At 43.0% G+C, this 7,590-nt stretch overlaps 1 long non-coding RNA gene across 1 annotated transcript in view; it reads left to right on the top strand.

Moving 5' to 3' along the window:
- LOC122183156 overlaps nt 1-7,317 on the top strand; it is a 44,058-nt gene extending 36,741 nt beyond the window's left edge. The window contains exon 4 of the long non-coding RNA XR_006180121.1: nt 3,841-7,317. This is a non-coding gene — a long non-coding RNA (uncharacterized LOC122183156). The remainder of the gene's footprint in view (nt 1-3,840) is intronic.
- Nucleotides 7,318-7,590: the final 273 nt, after the last annotated feature.

Consider the following 7,590-nt stretch of genomic DNA (forward strand, 5'->3'; position numbering starts at 1 on the left):
GGGATGGGATGGGATGGGATGGGATGGGATGGGATGGGATGGGATGGACCAACCTGGGTCTGATTCCATGCTCCTTTAAGACCCACACAGAATCACAGCTGGTCAGGGGCTGGGATGCCTCCCTAAACACTAGTGCTTGCAGATAAGGTCACCACATGTCACAGACTCTGTCAGGAGTCAGGAGATGTATTTCTTTTTAATGGAAGATGTGGAGGGTCCAAAATGACTGCAGCTGCTATTGCATTAAAAACAGATATGTCTGCTGCCTCCAGGGGCTGGACATGAGATGTTCCTTTCAGCCTCTCAGCTGACAGATATGTTTCATGCTCTCCTGTCTACTTCACAAACAAAAGCAACCTTTCAGTCCCAGCAAGCAGCCTGAATGACCTCTCACAGCACTGCCTGCTCTGTGGGCATTAATTTGTCCCGGTTTTCTCCTTTGTTCATGACCTTGGGCAGGTCCTGCTGCTGCACTTTGCTGGGGCTTGCAGAGGACAAGCAGATGACATGATGGGGCTCTGGGCATCAACCCTGCTGTGTACCCCATGTCCCTCTGTCCATCAGCACTGCCCACAGCCACATCCTGCAGCCCCAACCACAGGTTAATTCCTGGTCAGCTTTTAATGATCCCAAACCCCTGCACTGACTCAGGTGACAGATAAATTTATCCCAAGGTTAGGGTGACTCTGCTGTACCAAAAATCTATTTGAAGACAAAGCAAGCAGTTCAGAATAACAAGTTATTATACAACTCTAGGCAGCTTCCCATACTCTTTTTTTTTTTTTTTTATGTAAAAGGTAACATATTTCCATATTTTGTACGTGCTAATTGTTGGGAACACTGTCAGATGGTTCAGCAAATTGAAAATGACAACATCAGCCTGTTCAATCCATTAAAATTTCTCCAGGATCATAAGGGATATTGTCAGCAAAGTAACGCTGGCATCCCCGTGGTAAAGCCATCTTGTTTCTTATTAATGACTGGCTTCACAAATGAGCAGATTTTCTTTGTGTGCACCACTCCATCACATTATCCAGAGGGGCACAGGCACACTGTAGGGTAACCTAGAGGTTAAAGAGAAGTCTTTCATCCCAGTGCAGACTTAATGAAGAGAATGGCTGAATAAAATGTAAATAGGTCCCAGGCCACCCAGCCAAGATAAAAGGTTGGGAATAGCTTTCTTCTTGTCCAAGGACCAATGCAGAAATTTAGAGGCATTGCAGTGCCAAATCTGGACCAATCTTTTAAATAAAAGAGAAGTGATAACACTTTGAGTGCCTTCCTCAGGAGAAACCAAGGAAAACACCCACCCAAAGCCTGCAGATGCTCAGCTCTGGACAGACACCGTGGGAAGTCAGGCATTGAATACCTTGACCTGGATCTTGCCTTCTGTGTGCAGACACACAAGCCAGCTCCAATCCAAATAGCCGTAGAGATAAGTTAGTGCAGTGCTGTGCCCAAGCCAATATACTGCAGTATTTATTTCCACTAGTATTTATCACCTTGGCCGTGGTATTTCCCCAAAGCAGAAAGCAGCCGTGTATAACTTCCAGACCAGAATTTCTGACTAGCCGAAGCTGAAGGCAGAGAAAACTTGCATCTGTTTTTATCCATCCTGATAGGCACATCTATATAAAAATCTACAGGGATGGATCACTGATGGAGAGATAGCTTTAATTTTAAACAGTTATGAAATAATGGCTACAACACAGGGAAGGACCATAGGGCTGTTATTTAAGTCAACAGCAAAATTCCCATTGTTTTGTGTTTTAGGGCCAGAACGTGCCCTGGGAATTGCACTTCTTCTCCCTGCTACCCCCAGCCACTTTGTTAGCAGCTCACCAGCTAAGCTGCTGCTCTGGGAACGTCACAGCCTATTAGTATTTCTTTATCTTCCATTTATGCCATCTTGTTTGCTCTCCCGGGCCGCTTTAAAGCAGGTTGACATTGCCAAAGAGATTTACTGCATGTACTTTGTATACACTTTAATTAGGTCTCCATTCATGTCTCTCACCTGACACTTACAAAAGAAATCACTCATAACTTACAGGCGCGGTACGGAAATCGATACACGTCTTGAGCACGTAGTGACTTCCAGGGAAATTAAGTGCCTTCACCCACGCATGTGGTGACTACCTCTGCCTCATGGCATGGAGATATATGGGTTTGCTTCGGGGGTTTGAATGAAGCCACTCTTAGGGTCCTTTGGTTAAGTAGAGGCACAGCTGGGATGCTGCACGTCCCATCGCCACTCGTTTCAACTCATGGCACCTAAAACCAAGGAGGGGTGCAGGAATTAAAGCTTTAGCCAGGAATCGTTTCTTTTTGCCATGTCAATTTTTGGTTTCATTAGACTTCCTGACAGTGTCAAGCTTCAGACATCATTGTCAATGGTGGCTGAAACATAGCACTGTTATACTGCTGTCACTTCAATTTTTGTGTGTGTTTCTCACAGAAATCTGAATGATTGGGCATTTAGCTTTCATGCTCCAATGACAAGAGGAGGAAAAGAACACAACTTCCTATAGTAACATCTGGCACTTTGGAAATGGGAAATTTTGACAGTGGATTTTCTTTTGACTGTTAGGTTATACAACTTTGGTTTTTGCCTTGGGTGAAAGGAGCTTCCCATTCACTGGCAGAGAGAAAGGAGGAATTATGGCTTTGTTTCTACATTTGGAGCCTCAACAGCAGGGGTCGAATTAGCGAATCTAAATTGTATAACCTGGAGAATCTTGGGAGATTCCCATCCTTACAATTCAGAGGGAATAAAATCATAGAATAGTTTGGGCTGGAAAGAAAAGAAATCTCTCTGCACACAATCACATCCTACAGATAATCTCATGCTGAAAATTAATTTGTAGGCAGTGTAATTGTCCCATTAATAAGATTAATGCCAGGTACAGCTCTATGGATTATTGAAAAGACAAAGCGGCCTGATCCATGCAATTAGAATGAGATACCTGCATTAATTAGGACCGTCACCTGACAGCAATGGTTACATCAAAGGATGCTCAAGGAACTGAATCTTCTCTTCTAGTCTCATCATTCTCCCTGGTTTGTGTTTTCAATAGCTCTGTTGGCTTTCTTATATCACAGATACTCAGAAAAACACCAGCATTGTTCTGATGTACAAGTGTAAAATCCTTCCTTTCTCCGCTTTGTTCTGATATAAGTGATAGTCTAACCACCAGCAGTGATAGTCTAACCACCAGCATCAGTTTCTGTTTGGTTGGTGTGAAATAGGGTGTCCTGCCTGCCCCACATCACCCATGCTTAGTGCCAGGGCTCTGCACAAATCCAATGCACACATGTGGGTAAGAGCACTGGAAGTGGTCATCTTGCTCGTGTATCTCCATGACGTTCCACTTTTTTCTAAGGACATGACAATCAAGTACAAGTTTTTGGTTCCTCTATTCTGCAACATTAACAGGCAGGTTTCTATCACACAGCTCAGCATCAGCATGCCACGTCACCCTAACAACCATCCCTGGGAAAGAAATCGCTCTGTTCTGCTCAGTTGTACTCATTCCCAATTACAAGCCAAGTATCTCAGTCACGAATGTCAAAACAGATACTGTCTGGTTAAATGATACAAGATAGGTGCAGCTAAGCCATAAGCTGTCATGAAGCCAGACATGATTGACAGAAAAGCTGTCTCCTGATGGGAATTAGCTTAATACTTATGGTGAAGTGATGTCTGCTTAGCAGAGCCCTTGTTGTTCCACATTTGAGTAAATGGTGACACTGTTACTGCTATTTGGTGGGGTTTCTGTGTGTGGTTTTTGTTGTTGTTTCGTTTTTTAAGAACAATTGACACATTTTTTCATCTTTAAAAAGTGTGGAACCTTCCAGCCTGCTGTGATTCATTTCCGAAAACCAAAGCTACAGTTCTGACGGAAGAAATGCAACGCTTTTAATCTCTGCACCTCATTTAACCACAGTGTGCTCCAAACCACTGGTGCCCTTTAGGGGCCTGGTACCCTGGGCTGCCTTGAACAGCGCGACCCATAACGGTGAATCACTCCTTGAGTTTCCCCATGTGCAGTTTTGGCTACCGCTCGCTATGCCCAGCTGTGAGATTAATGTGTCCTTCTTGTTATGTCAGGATTGCTGGCATGCTGTTGTGGTCGTTTTGCTGAGCTACAGGAGCTGTTGGGCAGAGCTGGAGCGTCTCCAATTGTGATGAAAGAATCATGGAATGAGCTGAAATTGGGGAATTTGTGCTCGAGATTTCTCTGCCGAAGCCCTGAGAGTCACCTGCTTTGCTTTGCCAGGTGTTAGAATCATTTCTGCCTCATTCTTTATTGTGAAGGTATAAAGCCTTCAGGTTTTCATTCTGGAAAAATGCCTTAACCACATTCCTCAGCTGAACTTTGTGCACCAGCGTTTCCTTGAGTGATAATGTGCCTAAGCGCATTTTCCAAACTTGTGTAGCAATGAGCTGGCAGGGATCACAGGCACGCACCACACAAATGAGTGCAATAGGGCAGCAGCACGAAGAAAGCATCCTTTCCACTGCTATCATTGCCTTTCTTACAAACCTGAACTGTCATTGCTTGTGTCTTTATGCCCAAGCATTTCTATCACTCTGGAGTAATAAATTTACCTGCAGCATGATGAGCTTTGGCATCCCACTCTTCACCCACGTTTTCATGGTACCTGGACACCCCCAGCAGCCAGAGAACAACCCTCAGCCCACAGCTTCCCATACAGGTGTGCGCCAGGGAGCCTCCAAGAGCACTCATACATCAGTGATGCTGAAGCCTTTATGATTTTCGAAGATATATTTGAACTCTGCCCATGCTGTTTGTAGAACAGCAAGGTGTTTGGACAGCATTAAAGCTTGCTATGTTTGAAATGCTCTCACTCTGCATAAATTTGTCATGACTGAAGATTATATTAAGCATCAGCACGGCAAAACTGCACAGCCAGTCTCCCACCACCTCGCACACTCCAATGGGCTTTCTCACTGCTTGCACAAACCAGGAACACTTTCAGCCTGAGTTTCTGATTAGTGAACCAACCCTGAACTGCAATGCCAAGCCTGAAAGTGAGAGAAGATCTCATTTTTCTCCCATATCTGCAGAGTTTGACTTCCTTCTTTTTTTCTGCCCTGGTGTTTTGCTCCAATGGGTCTTGTTCTTTATTGCAAAGAATGATATACTTGATAAAAGGGAATCTTGGGGCAGCCTGACATATCTTAGGAAGTCTTGAACATTGCCAGAAGGCCTAAGAAGAAGCAGTTTAGCTGGTAGATAAATTGGTGTAATAAGTGACCTGACATTTCTTTCATGTTTGACCACACTGCACAGTGAAAACTGACAAAATGTTCCGATTGAAAATATCCTCTCCTGGTTATGTAAATGGTTAATCCTTAAAAAGGCCCACATTTCCCATCAGAGCTCAGCTGAAGCTGCATGCTCATTATTCCCAGCTGGGAGTGTTATGCTTCTGCTGCTCTCATTCTAGGCTATTGTTCTAGTTCACCTTAAAGCAGCCATATAAAAACATCCTTGGGAATAGCAGCAGCACCATTTTCTGGGCAGTTGAGGATTTGAAAGCATGACAGCCAAAAAGGCAGATGGAGTTAATCTGCGAAAGTCAGTTCAAAATCAATAAGACAATACATTCAGGTGAGAAGATGCTGAACAGTTATTTTAAAATGCCTTGAGACTAGACAAAATGTACTTCCCATACCATTCATCTATAATAAGTCATTGGATTTTCTGCATGACTGAATTTCATTTTGCATCTGCGTTGTACATTAAGGCTCACCTGTACTTGTATATATTTATGCATTTTTAAGCCCACAGCTGATTTTGGAAGTATTTTTTTTTTAAATAAGACAATATCAGCACACAGAGGGCAACTGGTGTAAATAGTTCCCTGGGAAGTACTTCTAGAAAAGAGCTTTGTTTGTAAAGAGAATTGTCCAAGAGCACCAAGATTAATGATTAATGAAGAAAAGGTTAACAAGTGAGTAAAGAGAAAATCCATGGACTTTTTTATTTAAGTTCCTTCCAATTTATTTGTCAAATACCCATACATTGGAGGCAAGCAGCCTCCAACTGAAGCTATAGGTTTTTTGCTAGGACTGTGCCAGACTGGAGGGCTCTGTGCCAGGGCATCAGGAGGATAACAACGCAAGGATGATCGCTTTCATCTCCACATGAAAGGGGACAGACTGTGTTTGATGTCCTCACAATTTCCATGCTTTATCCTCCATGCCCAGCATGTGAAGCTCATGGCTCTCATCTACGCAAGAGTTGATGGAAACCCTGGGTCCCTCCTCACGCTGCATGTTTGCAACCCGAATGCTGTCTCCTTTTCCAAACTGCTCTCCAGACTGAAAACCTGGTTTGCTTGTTTACCATGAGCTCTCACATTTCCCCAAACAGAAGTCAGCCCATGGATGGCCAGTCCCTATCACCTCTGTCTGTTCGTCCCACGCTTTTACAGGGCCACCTTCTGCTACAAATAAATCTGTCAGTCTCTGAGTTCACCAATAATTTCAATGCATGATTTGTATTATGACAAAAAAAAAAAAAAATAGTAGCATGAAGATCTACGTTTTGCCTGCAGGAATCCTCCATCTGTTGATAGGCCTAGCAGGGTGTGATGCTGAGCCTCTACAGATTTCAAAGTAAGGGTTTGCCGAGATACTTAACTGAGTTAAAGGCAAATCAAATACAGCAGCTTTAGGAAATTACAGCAACCATCCTATTGTTTGATTCTCACAGCCTCTATTTCAAGCTTTCTGACTCATAAGCAAAGCAAGATTCAACTAATAGTGTAAGAATGGGAACACTGATTAGCAATGGGACAACTCTTATTTTGGGATCAGAAGGGCTACACGACATTTATGCGGGCTCAGCACACTCTCACATAATAAGTCAGGTGTGCTCAAGTAGTTTTTAACCAGCGTTTGAAATCAGAAATCACAAAACAGTTTTGAACCTTTCCGCTGGTGCAAGTAAATAGTAATAATGTATTTTACATTGCATTGCATGTAATGAATATAAGGTTGGCACACGTTATCTGAAAGTGATAAGGAGAAAGTAATGCCTTGTCCTACATAGTTAATGACTCAAGAAGTGTTGTATGGGTGAATTAGCAGTCACAAACATGAAGGTAGGTGAGCAATCTCCTAGATGCAATATTGATTTTAAAGATTAACAACATTTTCAGAGCTTGTGTGTGGCCAAGAGTTTTTGCCTGATGTCCAAGTACCTAGCTGTGTAGCTAGAACAAAAACCTAAATAAAAATCTGAATTGAAATAAATGTCTTATTTCCTACTCTCTAATCCTGTTTGAAGCTCTGGGAGTCCTGCCATCCTCAACACTGGTTGGTAGACATCAAGCAAATAAAGCCTATGTTGGATTAGTGGATTTTATCCCCCCCCCTTAGGACCTGAACATTTTTCCTTTTCTTTATTATTCAGACTGAAACACGTACTGCATAATAACAACAACCTGAGTCAAATGCAAGATGCATAACTGTGAAAAAGATGCTCATTGCTTCCCAAGCAGCCTGCCAGTTTGGGAAGGAGAGAGCCTGGCTTGTGCTCAAGGTTTTGGGATTGTATC

The sequence above is a fragment of the Lagopus leucura genome, unplaced genomic scaffold (genome assembly GCF_019238085.1).
Source record: "Lagopus leucura isolate 7727_CA_CO unplaced genomic scaffold, USGS_WTPT01 Super-Scaffold_100017, whole genome shotgun sequence".
Lineage (NCBI taxonomy): Eukaryota > Metazoa > Chordata > Aves > Galliformes > Phasianidae > Lagopus > Lagopus leucura.